Source organism: Artemia franciscana, chromosome 10 (genome assembly GCF_032884065.1).
Source record: "Artemia franciscana chromosome 10, ASM3288406v1, whole genome shotgun sequence".
Lineage (NCBI taxonomy): Eukaryota > Metazoa > Arthropoda > Branchiopoda > Anostraca > Artemiidae > Artemia > Artemia franciscana.
Window position 1 is genome coordinate 7,357,909 of NC_088872.1, and position 20,480 is coordinate 7,378,388.

General features: G+C 34.2%; 1 protein-coding gene across 1 annotated transcript in view; it reads right to left on the minus strand.

The window, feature by feature from the left end:
• Positions 1-20,480, minus strand: part of LOC136031718 (uncharacterized) — a 49,646-nt gene that overhangs the window by 3,240 nt on the left and 25,926 nt on the right. The window lies entirely within an intron of this gene.

The window sequence follows — 20,480 nt, forward strand, 5'->3', positions numbered from 1 at the left end:
TATTAGTTGACTTATTCGAGCAGAGCAAGCGAAAAAATGTCTATTTACTTGCTTCAGGAACGGAACCCCTTACTTACTTTACATTAGTAACAAAACACATTGAGTAGTTGATTGACCTTTTAGGAGAATTGTATGCTAATGCATCAACAGCCTTAAGCGCTTTTACTTTGTTAGGAACTTGCTGCGGTAATATAGAAAAAGGAGTGAATTTTAGATTTCCAAACTTTGCTATAGAATATTCATCGTTTTGTATTCTTTTGAGGGTACAAGACTAACACAGGGGGTAAAAGAGTAGGTTTTTAGATATCCCTAGAAAGAGCTGTATAAAGAGACGCAAAATTTTCTTTTCATTTTATCCATAAAAAAATAAACAAGGCTCTTTTTTTGGGGGACCATTCCCAACGAAGACCTGGGTAGGCTCCTTCTATGCTATTAATATTGGCACTAGTGGTGTTTTAGTTATACGTTCGTTATTGATTGTCTGCAACAAATTTGCATTATAATTTAGATAATTATTCATGCCTTTAATAAAATTGTAAAACTACCGACACTTTAAAGGCTCATGAATAATTTAAATGTCAATACTTTAAAGGCTGATTTTTTCTGAAAAAAAGAATCTGTGTCTTTATCCCTTTTTGATAGTTTTTTCCGTAACCTGCTAATCGATATTCTACTGACGAATTCGTTGTACTTTAATCTTTTGTCGTAGATGACTCAGCAATAATTTTGAGGATCCTCCGAGCATTATCTAATGTAAGGAAATACATGCCAAGCAATGTCATTGATACTTGTATAATCAACTCTATTCCAATCTAGCCTCGACGTAATTCGATTTTTCTCCCGATTAGGCCTAGTAGTGAAGATGAGTTCTAATCTTCGTAGAAACTTCCACAATGTCCTGTTACTAAAACTGTTTCCAACATTTTCGCAGCATTTAGTACACACTGTTATAGGGATTGTCCGCTAGATCTGTGTCAAAATTGAATTGGCTAAATACAAATTCTTTTTCAGCCCCTTCATTTTTTTGTGTGTCGCAATGTAGTTCTAAATAATATTCGAAATCAAAGGGTTGAAAATACACTGTTTCTGTTTGTCTACCAGATTGTCATCATTGTTTAATTGTGTTTTCTTATTATTTTACATATATTCTTTATTATTTTTCAATAAAGGCTGAGTATCAAAATCCAGCATATTCAAATATTGCAATAAAATTACTACTAACAACTCGCTGGAGGACCAAGCCCCCTAAAACCAACACAGCTGCGCAAGTTATAGAAAGCTTCCACCTCAACCTATAGAAAGCTTCGACCGCAACCTATAGAAAGCTTCATTCTTTACCCCCTCTCACGAAGCTCCAATTTCCTTTAATATCTTTCCTTATGACCTCTTCCCACCCTCTTCGGATACCTTATTTTTATAGTTTATAATTATATATAATCTTGTAATGAATCAGAGCAGACAAGAGATGGTCTAGTCCACAACAAGTGTTACTCAACTACATATCGGAAAAGTAATTCGTGCATTTATTAGGTTCAATGATAACGTTTTAGTTTTGAATTACTCAAAAAGTTCAGAAATTGAAAATGGAAAGATATCTTATTGACAGAAATTTTGACGCGGCAATTAATTTTACAAGTTACTTAACTGTGAAAAAGGGCGCAACTGTCTTGCCGAAAAGCAAAACAAATCAAAATTACATATTAAAATTCAGATTATTTTTATATATGACAACATTGTCGTTGTTGCAAAATAGAAAGACTGCTATAAAAATCCCAGAATCCATTAATTTGAAAAATTGTCTTTCGCTCAAATTTTTCAAATTATGTTATATCAAATTCAGGAATTTTGGGTCTTTTTTTTTAATTTTTTTTTATTTTGCGTGTGCGCTGAGTCTTTGAATGGTTGTAATGTAATATAGTGAATTTTTTTAGTATCTGCTCCATTTTTGTCTCTCCCCTGTTTTTTCCTGTCCATAGAGCCATACGGGGGAGTCTATGTTGCAGTGTTTTTGTTGTAAATTTATTGGTTGAATAAATTGATTGAATAAATAGAATTTAAAACTATATAGGGCAGTCGTGCATTTGTAAATGCAAAAAACAAACAGGCAATGGAAAAGAGTAAATCAGATATTGGGTGTCGAGTACACGCCACGAGCATGCGCTGCAAGCGCCAAAAGAGAAACATGTAGGAGCCGAGCCATTGGGAGAGAGGAGGCTCTAGACTACTATCCTGAAACTTAACAGTTTGCTCTCAATTATTTTCAAAAACTGCTATCTAGGGCATCATCTAGGATGCTGCTCAGGACTATCTTGATTTGATGGAACAATTTCACAAGTTAGACACGTACTGAGACAAAACTAACTCTAATTTTCCCAAGACCACCTAGGGGGTTCCGTAGCGGGAAGCAGCCCCACCCCCATAATGGCTTTATTCGTGATTTCACCTTATTAATCGTGATTTTCACCTTATTTAAACTTTTACTTAACTTGAAAGAGTCTGTAAAATCAAAATTAATTTAAGAGGACCAAATCGCTCTCTTTTTTTATAGCCCCTTGTATCCCCCTCCCTACATATCTGATCCACAGTATTGTAGGTGTCTTAATTTTAATTATAGCTTTTTATACAATTAAACGGATCAATAAAATTGAATTTTGTTGAAGGGAATAAAATGTTTCTCCTTTTTAGAACACCTTGCACTATTTGTGATGATAATAGAACCCTTTTTTGTAATTAATTACTTTCTAATTAGTCAAATAAATAAATTATTAAATTAACTACAATCAACTAAAGGGCGATTAATCAAAAGTTATAGATTTAACCTTGGTCACAATATGAAGTGTTTTCACTTTACGCTTAAGGCATTTTAAACTAATTAGAATACTGGCGGTTTTAAAAAAGTACAGTTAAAAAAATTGACAGTTTTTAAAAGACGATTATAAAAGAGTAGCCTACAGGAATCTAGATTCATAATTAAATTCTAGTTTCCTAGGTTTTCATTAAAACATGGTAAGAAATTACAACCTAGAAAAAAAATACTGCATGAATATATTCTAATTCTTGTTTCCTATTTAATAATAATAAAAATAATCTAGAGACGAAAATTTCATTAGAGACTTTAGTGGAATTGCCAAGTCTTCCTTACAGTCTAGAAAAAAAAATTTAGTGACACTTCTAAATATTTACGTTTTCCATTTAAAAGTTAATAAACAGCTTAGAGAAGAAAGTTTTCAATAAAATTTACAAAATCTCAAGTCTTCCATTTAACATTAACAAAAAATAGCGATTAACAAAAAAATAGAGGATAATTTTCAGTTGCAACTATGTTGCAAGAATGAAACTGACATTTCAGAATTAAAATGAAGGAATTCAAAAAAAAAAAAAAAAAAAAAAAAAAAAAAAAAAAAAAAAAAAAAAAAAAAAAAAAAAAAAAAAAAAAAAAAAAAAAAAAAAAACGGCGGTCAAAATAAGAGCTCTCAAGTTAAAACCCGATTAAGTCCTAATCGAAGTAAATTACTCGGATTCCGAGTAGTCCATGCTCTCGAAATAAATCCAAATATTTATAAGAAAATTTAACGCGAATCAAGATTACAGAGATTATTGTGAAAAATTCAACTTTAAAGAGAACGTCAAAATTAAAGTTAACAAAACCGGATATTCTCTTTGTAAAATTTGGAAACCCACTCTAAACTTCCAGAACACTAAATGATATTTAAGGGCTTGACAGATGAATCGTTTTTCAAATTAAAAATGACCGTATTTATTAAATAAGGGCATATTTTACGTCAGTCTCTAACGTAGCATTTCTTCCTAGGTTAGCCGTCAGTTTAAGCGTTTTATTAGATCGACTTTTCAGGTACAGAAATTTTCTTAGCGAATTGGAATATTAACATTTACATGCCACCTTATTTTATAAGCCAATTGATGGGTTAGCCAAGCAATTTGTCTTTGTAGAGTATTCAAGCTTTAAAAATTAAAATGGTTTGCCTTGAATATCTTGTATATTCTAGAAAAAAGCCAGCTAATCATTCGCATATGTACACCCTAAAGGAGAATGTTCAGCGCTTTACTGAAAAAACAGTTCTTCCCTTCAAAAATATCTCTAGGAACGGTACTAATAGATAGCGCCATCTGAAACATCGGCTGGCCTATGAACTATATAGAGGCCTTAAACGTATAGATCAGCATACAGTGATCAAATTATGCAGTTAAATTGAGGCCTAAGTTAACCTCATTTGCTAATGTTTTGTTGTTTATAAGTTTTTCTTCCTAAAGTTGGAGAGGGAGGGAGGATGCAAAGAAAATTATCTATACTAAAAGACAATGCTGTTAGGAAAAGTAGCTTTTATGCAGGTTTTTCTGTTTCGACGCATTCGACATATCCATCGATGAAGACTTAAAACGTGAGTTTCCTTAACCATTTGTTTTCGCTCAGAACTCAATATTAACCATTATTATTTATTATTTACAAAAAGGCAGTTTCAAACGACATTTGCTCAAAATTTACTTTTTTTGTAAGAAATTTGTATAGAAGCCACCATAAATGTAAATAGAGAAAGGGAAGGACAAACCTCCCAAAAAAGTTGCTAGAGAGACGTGCCTGTTAGTGTTCAGGGAAGTTCGAGAAGGACAAGGGACAGAGGTTTCATGACTCCCACCTCCCTTAAAAATGTCATATTTTTCTCCGAAAATTAAAATTTTTAAACGGAAAATTAAAAATTTATTCCCGTATATATTTCTTCTAGGGGGAAGGGCAGGAATCCCGGATCACACCTCCCTCTCTCCTGTCCTTAATACCTGCAATCACATAGTCTTCTGAGGAAAGAAACGATAAACAGCTCCTATATCATGTTTTATTAAGAGCTATGAGGACCTTTATCTATTTGTTTTCTTGCCATTTACTTGATGTATTAAAAAAAACGCCTTTCTGCCTTCTTAAACCTACAAGCAGTGCCTCAAAAACTAAATTTTGGAAATCTTTCTTTGTGAAGGTATCTAAACAGTTAAATTTTGTCCTAAGGGGAGGAAGAGGACGTTCCAGATCAGCAGTTCCCTCTCCCCTGTCCTCAATACCGGGAATCATATAGTCTTCTGAGAAAAGAAACGATAAAAGGCTCCTATATCCTGCTTTATTAAGAGATCTGAGGACCTTTATTTATTTTTTTTTCTTGCCATTTGCTTGATGTACTAAAACATAGGTATTTCTGCCTTCTTAAGCCTATAAGTAGTGTCTAATCAAACACGCCTTAATTTTTGTCAGTTTTAAATAACTTCTAGGTGAACTGAGAGTTGAAAAAACCGAAACGATTCAAACATTTTCGAGATCAAACGGTTCGTCTTAACGAACTGGAAGTAAGGAGCGATCCGGCTAAATTATAACCGAAACTCTAAAAAACAGGATTTTGACACCAATAGATTTTTCAAAACAATCGGCTTTTATGCTAATTTCAAATATATAAATTTCAATAAGTTTAGCTTTACCCATCAAAGGTTACGAGTCTGAGAAAAATTTCCTTGTTTTCGAAAAAGGAGGAAACATCCCCTAAGAGTAACACCATCCGATTCAGCGTATCATAGAACCCTACTGTAGAGGTTTCAAGCTCGAATCTGCAAAAATGTGGAATCTTGTATTTTTTTGCCAAAAAAAGATCACGGATGCGGGTTTATTTGTTTTTTTTTCAGGGGTGATCGTATCGAATCAGTGGTCCTAGAATATCGGAAGAGGGCTCATTCAGGCGGAAATCAAAAATTCTAGCGCATTTTTTCAGTGACCAAAAAATGGAGGGCAACTAGGCCCCCTCCCCCGCGCCCTTTTTCCAAAATCATCCGATCAAAATTTTGAGATTGATATTTTGTTCATCATAGTTGAAAGGCCCAATAACTATGCCCTTGGGTATAACATGAATCCCCCTCCCGCACAGCCCCAGGGGAAAGGTCTAAGTTATAAAATTTGCCCCTTGTTTACGCATAGTTTTTGTTATTGAGATGCATGCATACCATTTCGGGTGGGGGGGGGGACAAATTTCTTCTGGAGGTTTTTCCATGGTGAGGGAATTTTCCTTGGAGTGAACTTGTCAGGGGAAAGTATATACTGCGGGAATCCGCCAGAATTCTTCTACAAAATTCTTTTTATATGTCTTGATTTCTCTTTTCCGTTTCAATTTTACGCGCGGCGTGGTAAAGAGTAATTGACCGGGGCAAATTTTCACCGGGATCGAATTGTCTAGAGGATATTTCTGTGGGGAGGGAGTTTTTCCATGGAGGTGGGGCCAGATTTCCCGGCATTATTTAAAAAAATCGGAAATTATATAAAAAAAACAAGTATTTTCAACTGAAAGTATGCAGCAACATGAAAACTTAAAACAAAGAAAAATTATTACGTATATGAAGAGGATTGCCCCCTCCTCAACACGTCGCTCTTACGCTAAAGTTGGAGTTTTGTCCCAGTTCTCTAAGAATGATTCCTGAAACACAAGGGCCGTTTAATTAGAACAATAAGACTTTTTTTAAGTACTAAAAAACTTTAGCGTAAAGAGCGAGGTGTTGAGGAGGGGACAACCCACTCCATATACGTAATAATTTCAGTTCGTTATAAGTTTTAATGTTGCTCCTTATTTTCAGTTGAAAAAAACTTGTTTTTTTAATTTAATAAAAAAAAAGATAGACCAGAGAGTTCACATAAAGAAGATTTACCACACTTATGGTTTCTGCTATATATCAACAAATTTCTAGCCGTCGATTCTGGAGGAAAAAAGAATCACTACAGCTCTAACTGACCGAGTCTCCTTATATTTCATAAAATATATCTCATAATCATAAAATATTTCAGATATTTGTTTAAGTAGAATTTACACTCACCCTGATTGATATTTTTTTTAAACTAAAAGCCAGAATTGAAACAGAAAAATTGCTTGACTGAGTGATTCCGTCTAAGATACTGGTGTAATAGCAGAGGCGTTCCTAGGGTTGGTGGTGCCCGGAGAAAAATTAATTACAGCGCGCCCCTCCCGAACCAAAAACATATGCAAAGAAGCGGATTAAAGTGAAACATTTGATCATTGGGTGACCCCCTCACTGCTGCACCCTTCCCAACCACGGCGTCCTGGGTAGCTGTCCCGGTTGCTCTTCCCCTTTGAATGGCTCTGCGTTTTAGCAACAAATTCCCGAATATGTTGAAAAACTCATTTCTTTGAAAAATGAAAAGCCGTTATTTATTCTTTCAATCAACTATTTTCTCCTTAAGCTCCTGCTGGGAATCTACGTTCAAGAATTGTCAATAAATCAGTGAAGAAATACATTCTATAAGAAAGATTCAATTGCAGTTGCTCAAGGCCGTATCCAGGAGGGAGGTATGTTTGACCCCCCTCCCCAACAAAAAAAATAAATTGTCCGACTCGCAAAAAACATGACAAAAATGAATATAAACACATTTTGATGCAGTTTTCACAATTTTTGTAAAACCCCCACTCCCCCCAAAAAAATCAAGGATACATTCTTGCAGTTACTGCTCGAGCCTGGCTTTTCAGGGGTAAAATTTGCTTTAATACAATAAATTTCTTCAGGGAATAAAGACTTGTGTACATATCAAGAGAATTTGAAACTACACGCCTTCCTTTAAATACCGAGTTTCAAGCCCTTCTAGGGAAGCTTCACCAAAATGAAAACTACATACTTAGGGGCAAAAAATTTCACAGCGTTATGTATTTTAGGGGGTCATGACTCTTTTAAGATTTTCTAATAGCTATGCAAACAGTGTACCCTTCTTATTTTTTTTTATCAACGGCATATCAGTCAAGTAGGCCAATATTAAGCTACTCAATGGATAAATAGTATGTTTTTTTTTTTCATTAGCATGATTTGCTGCTTTATTTTAAGACATCACAAACCTAGCTTTGTTCAAAAGACGGGTTGTTAAAGACAATTTTTAGAAGTTAGATTTTGTTCAGTCGAAAAAAAAACGATTTCTTTTTTTATGAAAAACTTCAGTTTGTATTTGGTTTCTGCATCCTCCATCTAATTTGAAATGGTTTTCTTCAAACTAAGCCTCAGAAACAGAGCCTCAACGATTTGTTGCAAAGCCTATAGTTGTACAGACTTCTTTAACAAGCCAAGTAGGATGCAGAATTTCCAGAGATTCGTAGCTTGTACTACTAATGAGCAGAACTATACATTTTTTGCACAGGAAAACTAACCACACCTCACAGAAGAACAATAACTCAGGCATACAAGTAATCCGCCATCGTACACTTGTTACGATGACGTCATATTTCTCGTTCTTTCGTTTTAGTTTCAATTTTATATTTTTATCGTCAATGTGCATCTTCATCAAAGTTATTCTGCTGATTTTTCACGGTTTCGACTTATTCAGACTAGCTTATTTTTCTAGGATAAACACAAAATCGGTCTAGACACAAAACCACACATAATCACACTCATAAGCTCGATTTTTACTTAATAGATAATGTGTATTCATATAAAAGCAGTTAATCTTTTTGATCACACAGACTCTCACAAATGTATAGATTTTGTGAGGAATGAACTAGCTTATGCTGTTTCATGGAGCAAAATTAACCTACAACTTCACGAGAAGAAGACGAACAAATACAATAGTGCGAGATGTAGAAGTTGTTAACGGGGTCAAGAAATGCTTTCCGCCCACCAAAGCTAAGACCAGAATATAATTTGCACTTTACTGAAATTAATCTTTATTTCGAGCTGAATATTCCTATTTCTCATAATATTTGAAAAAGAAAATCCTTATAACCAAAATTATTGAACAAAACAATAAACGAATGTGGATTAACAGTTTAATATACATATACTGATATTTCTTTCTTAAAGTCTTAAGTAGTTTTGGATTTATTAAAGTTAAAAAAGTAAAAACCTTTAAAATATTTATTTTTCACTAAAGTGCAGATTATATTCTGGTCTTCAGAAAGCATGGGGGTCGTCAACCCCTCTCATCAAAGTTTCTGCTCGTTTTAAGTTTGACTCGGCTATTTACTGTAATTTCTGTTCGTTTTGGGTTTTATTTATTTATTGATGGTTATTTTTGGTAGTTTTACACTTGGAAAATTATTTGACTTTATTTCAGCACATTTTTTGCTGAATGTGGCTTTTCTTTTCTTCGAAAATCGTATATTGTGGGAAAATTTTTCAAATTAATTTCTTTTTGATTTTTAAATTCTTTTAATTTCTTTTTGATTGATTGATTTTAGAATCTTTTTTTTTAAATATAAGAGTTATTATGTACATCTTTATTTTTGCTGCAAAGTTGGGGATTAATGAAAATTATAGGAAATTATGAGTAAAGTCGTAAAAATTTCGAAATTACAAGGAGGGGGTGAGCACGAGACCGAAAACTTTTTTCAGCAGCAGCTTTAATTTTTCAGTGGCGTAGGTAGTTTCGAATAGAGTCTTTTATCAACGAAAATGCTTCATGTGCCAAATAATCGTTCAGTGCTTGTAAAAGAAGATTTCTTTTTAGCGTGGAAAAATAAAAATAAATCCAGAAAATATTGGAATTTTGAAGGAGAGAGAGGCACAGAAACAAAAGCCCCTTGTAAAGTCAGAAACAATCTTTTAGCAAACCTATTAGTTTTTTTTTTGAGTACGAGCTTTTGTCTATAAGTTTTAAATGTCATTTATTCTTTTTTTTGTCAATTTGTATATTTTGTATAGTCTCATTCAATATCTTTAATACATGTTTTTTCTTTGCATACATATCTCTAAGACTCGTCTCTTCATAAGCCAAAGCATAAAATATATGCTTCCCATAATTTAAAATTTAATTTGAATCACTAAAACTTTAAACAACTCGAAACAGACGAAATCTCACTGCCTCTTCAAATGTCTAAAAACAATTTGGATATCAAAATAATCACACTTGATTCCGCAGGCACCCAATATTTTCCTTAGCTGACTATAGAAGGAAAGGGTCAGTAACGGGAGGGGGCTGATCACTGACAAGTTAGTGCTAGCATTCTTACACCATCATCAATCATGTTTGTACACAAGCAAAATATCAAAACATAGTCTCTAAGCTGACTGTAGATCAGAAGGACTAGTACAAGAGATCGCTAATTTAGCTTAGGATGGTTGTTCAAAACAATAGATATTGTCTTAGCTGTATCATCTAACTATTCCCTTTTTTCCCTATATATTACTACTGTTAGCCTAATGTTATTTCAGCAATTGTTTTTTTTTCTATCCATCTTTTAGAAGAAGGTTTTTCTAAGAAAATATTTTTCTTCTATTAATGATAATCATTTCTTTAAACATCTGGAGTTCAATTTTTCAAACACTTTTTTTGGTATCAGAGAAGAGGTTGCCTACTTTCTATTGGAGATGTAAAGGTAGGGACGGGGTTCTAAAATTCCATTCCACTTCCCAGTTTTATACACTCTTTACTTTGTACCAAAGAGGTATTATTAGAGCATGGCAGCGGCTTCACATTTGGTTCAGATTGGTTCACATGGTAGTGATTTACTTAAGATCCGCAAAAATGTAAACTTAATTGACCAATGATGGACTATTTTGCGTTGAGTGGCTTATATTTCGGAATGACAAAGTAAAACCACTATAACTTTTTTTTAAGTTTTAGATTATTTTCTTCGCCGAATACCATTTATAATTTGGCTCAATGAGGTCTTCCAAATTTTCTTAAGATTAAAAGTAGATGGCGCTGAGAATTGTTACAATTTTTCCGGCAGTTTTGTATATTCCTGTTTTTGGTTGTTTATAAGTCTTTGCCTCATCCTCAAAAATTTTCCATGTATTTACTTGTCCTGGATCTTAAATGAGGTCAATAATTTTTTTTATCTAGTTGCGGAATATTTTTTGTTTTAGTATGCTCGATCATTTGACACTAACATAAAAGTTTTCCCATTTCCATCATTTTAAGTAATTCTTAGATCAAATAAAAATAGTAAAATCGGACCACGATTAACTGTAATGTAAATCACAGTCTTTCAAAGAGGGAATTGAAAGCAAGATAGACATCAACATCAATATCTGGTATGAAAACGGTGATAGGTAATTCGAAGAAAGAATTGTGTAAGTACTTCTCAATGCAAGAGATATCGGACAACACTGGAAAAAGATGGAACTTAAGCTCATTTTTAAATGCAGCTATAATAAGAGTAAGTAAGTACTTCTCAATGCAAGAGATATCGGACAACACTGGAAAAAGATGGAACTTAAGCTCATTTTTAAATGCAGCTTAATTTAGCAATTAAGCGCGAAGAGAGTCCGCTGACATTATCTGCCGATAGGATGTTACACTTAGACTTCAAGTCTGAAAATTTGAATACCTTTTGGTTAAAAAGAAAAACAGACTACCCCGGATAAACAACAGAGGCTTTGAAGTGTTTGATTCCATTTTCTGCCTCACACTTGTGCGAGTTGGTATTTTCATTAATGACCCAAATAAAAACTCAACTAGGAAATCACTTAAATCTTGAAAATGATATAATACTAAATATTGCAAAATAAGGACCCAAGATCGAACTAAATTGATTGAACAAATGGAGCACAACCTTCACATTAAAATGCAGGAGGAATGGGAGGTTTTTTTTCGTTAGTGTTTCTATAAAATGTTATAAATAAGTAGCATAACGAGCATTATATTTACTTTTTCTTGATATACTTACCTATTTAACGTTTGATGATTTTTTACTCACCCCCTCCCCTTTACAGACTTTGCAACCCCATAGGGGGTGGGGGTGGTTCAAGACCCACATGTTGAAAAACACTGATGGAAACCGATGATTTGACTCTAAAAATAGGTCAGTTTCTTCAAATTTTGAAAACGTCAACAACCTGATTCATCAACACAAATATTTCTGTTGTTTGCTCGTTTTTAAAATACATCAAGCGAAATACTAGGTTCGACTTATTGAGTCGGAAATGGCACATTTTATCATAAGCAGTTGGTGAAGCAACACCACTTCTTTTCTTCATTATCATCATTATTGGTTACCAAACTTGCATTATTCCGAATATTATTTCCGGAAATGAACCTTCTTGTCATTACTGACGTAATATTATTCCATTAAGCAAATTTTTAAAATTATTGATTATAGTGAGGAAATTTGGTGGTTCATCTAAGCAAATCCTCAAGTGGAACTCGTCTAGTGCCATAATCGTTGAAGTATCCTAGTACCAAACTGGGTCAGAATCGGGTTTCAACATCAAATTTCAACTTCTGGTGTTAAATTTACTCCAAAAACGACGAGCCAAAACAAAAATTACCCTAAAAAAACGACTATCTCGAAAGGAAAAGGATGGAAAAGGAAAGGATGCCTAAACAGTATTTGGGGCCACATTGACCTTATACAGCTAAGTTGTTTAAATAGAATATTGTTTCAACGCAGAAAAGTCTATTATTGGTCAGCCAAAAACAAGTTTATATTCTCACGCATCTTAAGTCAATCACTGCCATAAACACACTTACCCAGCGTGAAGCCCCTGCTAAGCTCTAACAATACCTCTTTGGTACAAATTGAAGAGCATGTAAAATTGGCAAAGTGGAATAGAATTTTAGAATTTCAGAACCCCACCCTACCTGTATATTTGAATTGTTCTGTTGTTGAATTTTGTTTCGGCTTTTGTGTTTTTTTGATTTTTTTTTTACTTTTGATTGTCCTAGATAAAACTAACTTACAGTTTACCAGACACAAGTACTCTAGTACCAGCAGATTTTTTGGAAGTTTCAAATTATTTTGTCAAAGACGATTGGGTTTTATTGGTCGTTGAAGTTTTTTTTTCAACTTCTGATTGTGTTTGATGAAAGTAACCTGCAGTTTACCACACAAAATTGCATTCATAGTCTACAAAGCTGTTTTCTCTTTTTAAAGTTTTAAATAATTGATAATTAATATTCAGAGAATCAGTAACACATTTCAAGATTTTTCATGCAGAGAAACTGGAGAAGTAAAGGCCAAAGGAATGACAAACATTTAAATACAACTACTGTAGACTTTTGGAGGTTAAAAACTGAGGTTTCTCAGATACTGCTAGACTACACAAAAGGTTAGCGAAATGCCAGAGAATATGCTATTATAGATATAGCCTTAAATTGTTGAGGCCCACCAAAGGCATAACTTTTATTATCACCAGGTCAAAGAAGGAACATCAATTGCAGCAAAGCATTCTTATAGAAGAAACTGAAGTTAAGCCCCCAGACCCTCTGAACCCACCGAACTGGGCGAAAGACCTCCCAAATACTTCGGGGAACAGAGGACTTTTAAGGGAATGAGGGATTAATGCATGCAAAATGAATCGTGATTTTAAATGTTTCCTGATTTAGTAAAATGTCTTCAAACCAGCTTAAGACGGATTCCTATCCATTGTGACCAGGAGAAGTGCTAAAAACAGACCAATTACTCGCATGAGCAAAATTGGAAATTGCTATCCTGCTACAAAATTAACGCAAACTTAAGAAGAAAGAAAATGAATCATAACTCCTATTTTTTGGAATATAAATTTCAATAGAAGAACTTGGAAATGCTTCTTCTAAGAACGGAATTGGCGATTCTTATAATCATTCTCAAAATAAGAAAGTAACTGCAGAAGCTGGTTACTAGACAGCAAATATAGTCAGGAGTAGAACATCTTGAATTTGATTAATGAATTGAAAGCCTTAAGCTAAGCTGTCACTATTCTACCCTTTCTTTTAATTTAGTATTTACGGTGCGATTTAAATTTCATATAGGAGATAAAACGAGATATTATACCTCAAATGCAATAGAACATACTCTATATTAGTGTCGACTTCAGCTCCTACCTTCTTTCGTGTGTTATATGTCGGCACTATATTTAGTTCATTAAATTACATTCTTATTTGTCTTTGCTGCATTTTTCTTAGCAATTTCGAGTTTTAGTCATTTCCAAGTTTTATCTCATCATCTTTACCACCTCTTCGCTAAAAATTAAGACGAAAGAAAATGACAAGAAGGGAAATCCTGGCACATTGAAGTGGGCTAAAAAAGAAACTAAAACTATTAGCACCAATGACAGCGCAGCGTTTCCCGTCTGCAAAAAAACTTAATCGACGTTCATCTTAATTTAGACTACAATTAAATATTAAGATTTGTTTTCTAACAACAGTTAGGTTACGGTATTTGCATTAAAGTTTATTTCCTAACAAAGTTTCTTGCAGTTCTTTCAAAATTATGAAGTATTTACAGCAGTACCGCATTTTCGTCAGTGTTGCCACGTTAAACCTCAAAAATAAATTAGCCAAATAAATTAGTTAAATTTAACGCCACTTTTTTCCGTCAAAATTCGAACACGAACTATTTGTTGATTCTCAGAAATAACTACACATTCAAATGAAAGCTAAATCATCTTAAGGGTTTTGGTGGCATACATTTTCAGATAATTTGTGATGATCACTAATTTTTTTTTTTGTTTAAGCAGGACATCCACTACTATCCGAAACCGCGTAATTTTACGTGTAGGTTTTTCGTTTTTGAAAATGGGATTTTTAAATTTCCCTAATTTCCCAATATTAGAATTCATTTGAAATTTTTCAACTTTAACAATTCAAACAATCCAAATTCACTTGGCACTGTCCTTGGCACTTTAGCTATTTTTGTTGATTGTAAGTAGTAAAAGCTAGATTAGTTTGCTAAACACAAGCTAGCGAAAAAACTATATTCCTGTTACACTCTTTAAAAAAAAGATCTTTCTACCAAAAGTAAAACGGAAGTAAGAAGAAATGAAACAGAACAGGGATATTATCTATATTTAATAGTTAAATGAATGATTTTGCTAGGTAGATAGCGTTAACTGGCTTTTCTTTTCAGAGACATTTGATTTTCATCTATTATCAAGTCAGACACTCTTTGCACAATCCGGCACTTCATAATTTTCACATCATTTAAATGACTTTAGCTTTTGGGCATAAGTCAATTTTTTTAACAAGTTCACCTATAACTTAAATCAGATAAAAACCTATAATAATGGGTAAAAAAAAGGCGTGATATGCACTAATAAAACTAGACTTCTATTGGAATATTTCCAATTGTGTTAAATAAAAACTTCACACTTAATCATATATTTTTAATTCGATTTTAGTAATAAATAAAAAGGTAGTTCGATCTAAGGTTTATTAATTTTAGCCATCGATTGTGAACAGTCGCGTAATTTTTTTTTTTTTTTTGAAGTGGAACACTGTGTGTACTTTAAGCACTGCGTAGAGATCTGTGATAGATTATAACTATCGTTCAAGGCTAACTAGAAACTATCTCAGCCGCAACATCAAATTATCTTATTCTTTTCTTATACTATTTCTTCTAACCGGAACTTATCTGAGTGATTTCCTTTAAAATGAATCCTTAAAAGAAATTATTTCTTCTAAATGGTGCAATTCGGTCGGATATTTTTTCAAACAGTTTTTTTTTTATACAGCTAACGAAGGTTCTGTAAACTTTCTATCGGATTTGCATGGAACATAAAGGTCTCCAGCTTTGTCTCCAATTCTGAGTCCGTCTATACTATGTTCAAGGAACAGCCTAGTACGCAAAAAAAAGTATGACAGACAGAGAGAGAAGGGGGCGGATGTACAAATTCTAGTTTATATCTGTAACTCTTTCTTTCCCTTTTCCAAAAACTTTTATGACCTCCTTCATTTTATAAGCGATATTACAATTGGCAAAACAAAAACAGTATTTACAAACTACCCTTTTTAAAAACTTTTTGTTTAACTTCACCAATTTAGGTCACAGATCTAATACCTGTTTCAAAGTGATGATATTTTTTGTTGCAAGGGGGAGATGGGCACTGTTTTATTTATTTTTTTATTTGTCCTAACTATTCTATTAACGATGAGAATTTTACTAAATCCGAGAAATACTAGCTCTCATTTGAGCTAATCAGAATTTCCATAAAATTTATTGCACTAAACAGAAAAAATCGACCATGAGAAGTTTTTCTATACTGAATATATACTACTAATACTACTACTAATAACTCACTGCAGCAACAAGCCGCCTGAGGCCAACACAGCTACGCACGCTCCTCCTCCAACCTAATATATTTAAAGCCTCCCTCTTTACACCCTCCCAGGAAGTTCCCATTTCCTTTAAATCTTTACTTATGACATCCTCCCAACCCAGACAAGGACGACCTGCTTTCCGTGTAGCCCCAGACGGTTGGCCAAAAAGGACAATCTTCGGTAATCTGTCATCCTTCATCCGTAGAACGTGGCCTAGCCATCTCAACCTTTCTTTCATTATAGCCCCAGAAAGCGGGATTGAACCACACTTTTCGTACAACCTACTGTTTGAAATACGGTCAGTCAGCCGGGTACCCAGAACAATCCGTAGGCAATTTCTCTGGAAAACATCTAGTAAATTTTCATCTGCTTTTCGGAGTGCCCATGCTTCAGAGCCATATTTGACCATTGTCATCACTGTAGCTTCCAATATTCTAATCTTGGTTTGTAGGCTTATCTTTCTATTCTTCCAAACTTTTTTTTAACTGTGAAAAAACACCCTGAGCTTTAGCTATTCTACTGTTAACATCTTCACTGCTCCCACCATCTTTACTAATAATACTACCAAGGTAACTGAAGCTCCCAACCTGACCAATCTTTTCGTTACCTAATGTCACCTGTTCATCTTCACTTATTCCTAGCCTTAGTGACTTAGTCTTCTTAACATTAATTTTCAAGCCTATTTTAGCACCCTGAACTCGTAAAACCTCTAAAAATTCATTCATTTTGCTCACACTTTCATCTAATATGCTTAAATCATCAGCATAATCTAAGTCCAGGAGCGTTCTTCCTCCCCATTTGATTCCATGGTCTCCAATTGCCTTTCCTGTGCTCCTTAAGACGAAGTCCATCAAAATGATCCATATAAAGGGGGATAGAACACAACCCTGCTTAACTCCCGATTCAATACAAAACCAGTTGCTAACCTCATTTCCTACCTTAACCGCAGCAGTATTATTCTCGTACATAGCGTAAATCACTTTAATGTATTTTTCTGGTATACCATATAACGATAAGACCTTTGTTAACGCTGTTCTATCAACAGAATCGAAAGCTTGCTAAGACAAATTATACTCCTACATTTGAAAAACTGCACACAAGCAATCACTATTGGACGTCGCTCAAAACATTAGGTCTTCTAATTCTGGGAGTTGTATCTGAGGTAAATTACTCCCGAGTCACTGTAGCCAAAAAACTGGCATGATTTGGTCCAGTTGCATCAGTTCAGAAAAACTCAGAGGAAGGTACCAAAAAGTGTTTTTCAAAATCAAGGTGGGGGGGGGGGGCAGATTTGTCGCTTTTCAATGAAAATACCATAAAAGACATTTTTTAATGAAAACGACAAAAAAAGGTATTTTTCAATGGAAATATTCGCAAAACAGTTTTTTTTTGTGGTTTAGGATTCTAAAGAGTTGCTAATGCTAACGGTAAACAATTCACAGCTGCAGGCTACCCTTGACTCTGATTGGTAAAACGGTCAAGAAACTGACACGACTTTGAGATGATTTGGCCCAGTGAGGTCAATTCACAAAAACATAGGGAGGAGCAAATTTGTCATTTTTTATATGAAAATATCCAAAAAGCATTATTAAATGAAATTCCTTTCAAAAAACGTATTCTTCAATATAGAGGGGGGGGGGGGTCAAAAAATCTAGAGAGTGGGGACACTGCTCCCCTACCCTTCAATTAATTGACAATGCTTATAGTAACCTAGTCACACCTGTAGACCACCCCTGAACCTTATTGGCCAACCCTTGGATGCTTAATTAATTTTGGAATCTGAGTAAAAACAAGATTTTAAAGCTGCAGCTTCTGTATATATCCACAGAAGTAACAATAGTCTAGCTCAAGCATAATTCTTGGTTTGAAAAAATAAATTTAAACTAATAGGATTTGAATGTTTTCAAAGTGTTTTGACAATTTTAGTTTCCAACTTAAAAAAAACCTCTCAGTTTCAAACCTATTTGGTTACACAAGATCTCCGAAATAAGAACAGAGCATGTTGCTTGTCAAGAAAGTTACGTTAGTTACTCACTGATCCCTTATCGTGTAGTAAACATCTTCACGCAAGCCTGACCCTTAGGAGGAGAGGGATTTTTCCTCCAGTAGGAAATAAAAATATGAAAAAGTGCATTGTCAAGCAGTTTGAACCATGTCCGAATAGGACAGCTGGTGGACAGAAAAATTAGTTGTTACACTTAGGTGCAAACATTCTAATCCAAGGTATACATTTCTTAACTTACGTCTCGATTCTGCTTCGATATACACAAATTTAGTAATTATATTTTGTCGATTACAAGGTAGTTTCTTAGCTTTGCACTTTCTGGAACTTGTTTCATTACTTTAAAAGGAAATTCTAAAAGTCTTTTTTTAATTTTACCTGGAGACATACCACTTACAAACAATATTGAGTTTAAACATTTTTCTCAGTTGCTCTTGATCCAGCACTTATGTATTATACGCCGTAAGTATGCGGAAGGAGGGGGGGGCACTTCGGAGATTTTCTCAGATCTATAAATGGTTTCTGTAATTTCTTATATTTACGTTATAATTAAATTTTTGGGGAAATTTTATAGATTTTGCCCAATCTCCTCCAATACATATTTCTACATACATGCTTGTGCTATATAAACTGATGTTTCACGCTTCACTTAATCCCACCTGATATCTTAGGTGTGATTCAATTTTGTTCGTTATGGCTGATTCTATAGAGAAAATGGCGGATTCCTTCACCGAGGGCGTCTTCGTTAAATATTGAAGTAGAATCAGTACCTCAGAATCAGTGCCAAAAGAAACTGCTCTTACAATGGGCTGGGCCAATGATGCATCTTCATATACGTTAACACCAAATACGCATTTAAATTAGGTAGCTTTTTTAAAGTTTACTCACTATCTAAGGCCCGGTCTTCATTGGTGTAATGGTTTTCCTTTAGTGGTTGATAATAGTATTATAGAGCATTAATTGGGTGTTGCAATAGGGAATAAAGTAGATTTTAAGCAGAGAATCCGTAAATTGAGATTGCCGATCTCAGACAGCAGAGAAATCGTATTTTGAGATTGTCTTTAATGTATTGCCGATTTTTAATACAACATTCTTCTTGCGACATACCATTTAAAATGTTTTGAATGTTGACAATCACAACATTTAGTCTATAGCGAAGAAACAAAATAATGCAGTGGTAAGTGACCATCAGAAGCTTCTAGATATTTTATCAAAAAGCTTCTTTCAACATTCAGCTGACATTTACAATCCTGATAAGTACTCCAAGACCGAACGATCTCCGGAAGATATTTTATAGGATTTTTTTTTTTTGTGAAGTACCTTCACAAAGTTTCCCTCATTATCAATAGAAATATGTCGTTGCGCGTGACTATCAGACACATCTAACCATAGGGAGAGGGGGCAATAACATCAATTCATGATATTTTGGTTGTTTTCTTTTTTTGGGGGGGAGGATATATTTTCAAGATTAGGAGGAGTAAAAATTAGGTCACTTCTCAATGAAAATACCAAGAAAAAGCCACTTTTAAATGATTTAGGGGGGCACTTGCCCTTCCCCCTGCCCCTTAACTGATACCACTAGAGGGAGATGATTGCCTTCTTCAGAAAACTTTTAGCCTGGAACATTTATCAAAAAGCTTCATAAAGTAATCCGGCAGAATTAGAATGGACTCCAAGCAGAAGTAGTATCCCCAAGAAGATATCTTAACTCCTTCAAGAGAGGAGGGTCAACCATTTCAAAAATAAATTTGTCCGCGCAAAAAAGAATCATCGATTCACATTCACAAATAACATCAATTTCGAATCGGTTTAAGAAGAAAGCATTAAGATAAAATAATTTTAGAATAAGATAAAATCTAAAATAGTATTTTTGGAGACTCATTGTCATCAAATCTTTTAGTTCCCTAGAAACACTTCCAGAGGAACAATCTATCCTCTAGCAGAAACGTAATTTGCTACGGGATAGGGGGCAGCTGTCTCATACCACAATTTAACCACCCCCGGCTGAAATTTACTTTCTCTAAAAATCTTGTCAAAACTAAGATAAGCTTGCATAATTCGAACATCCACAGAAATGGGTCAGTTTTTTTTTCAGTATGGCTTTGCAGTTACGGTACTACATGGCTCATTTTTCAGTTTTCACTGTCAATTTCACTTGATATGGGAAATTTGAACCATTTTGCCCTCCTCCCAGGATTATGACAAAATTACGCTCCTGTCTTCTAGAGGAATCGAAAAGATTATTTTCTTTCTAGTCTCAAAGATTCTACGGAAGCCACCAGAACCAAGATGGACACATTCTCTGAGCTATTAACATGCAGGACTAAGCTAACAGGCAATACCATCTGTTCTAGGCAGATGTAATCAAATGTGTTAACAAATCTAAACCTTAGAGGAGGGAGAGGGAGCATCCGCATCTTCCAAAGATAAATATAGACAGAATGACGCTATGAAAGAATTCTTATAATATTTGAAAATTCA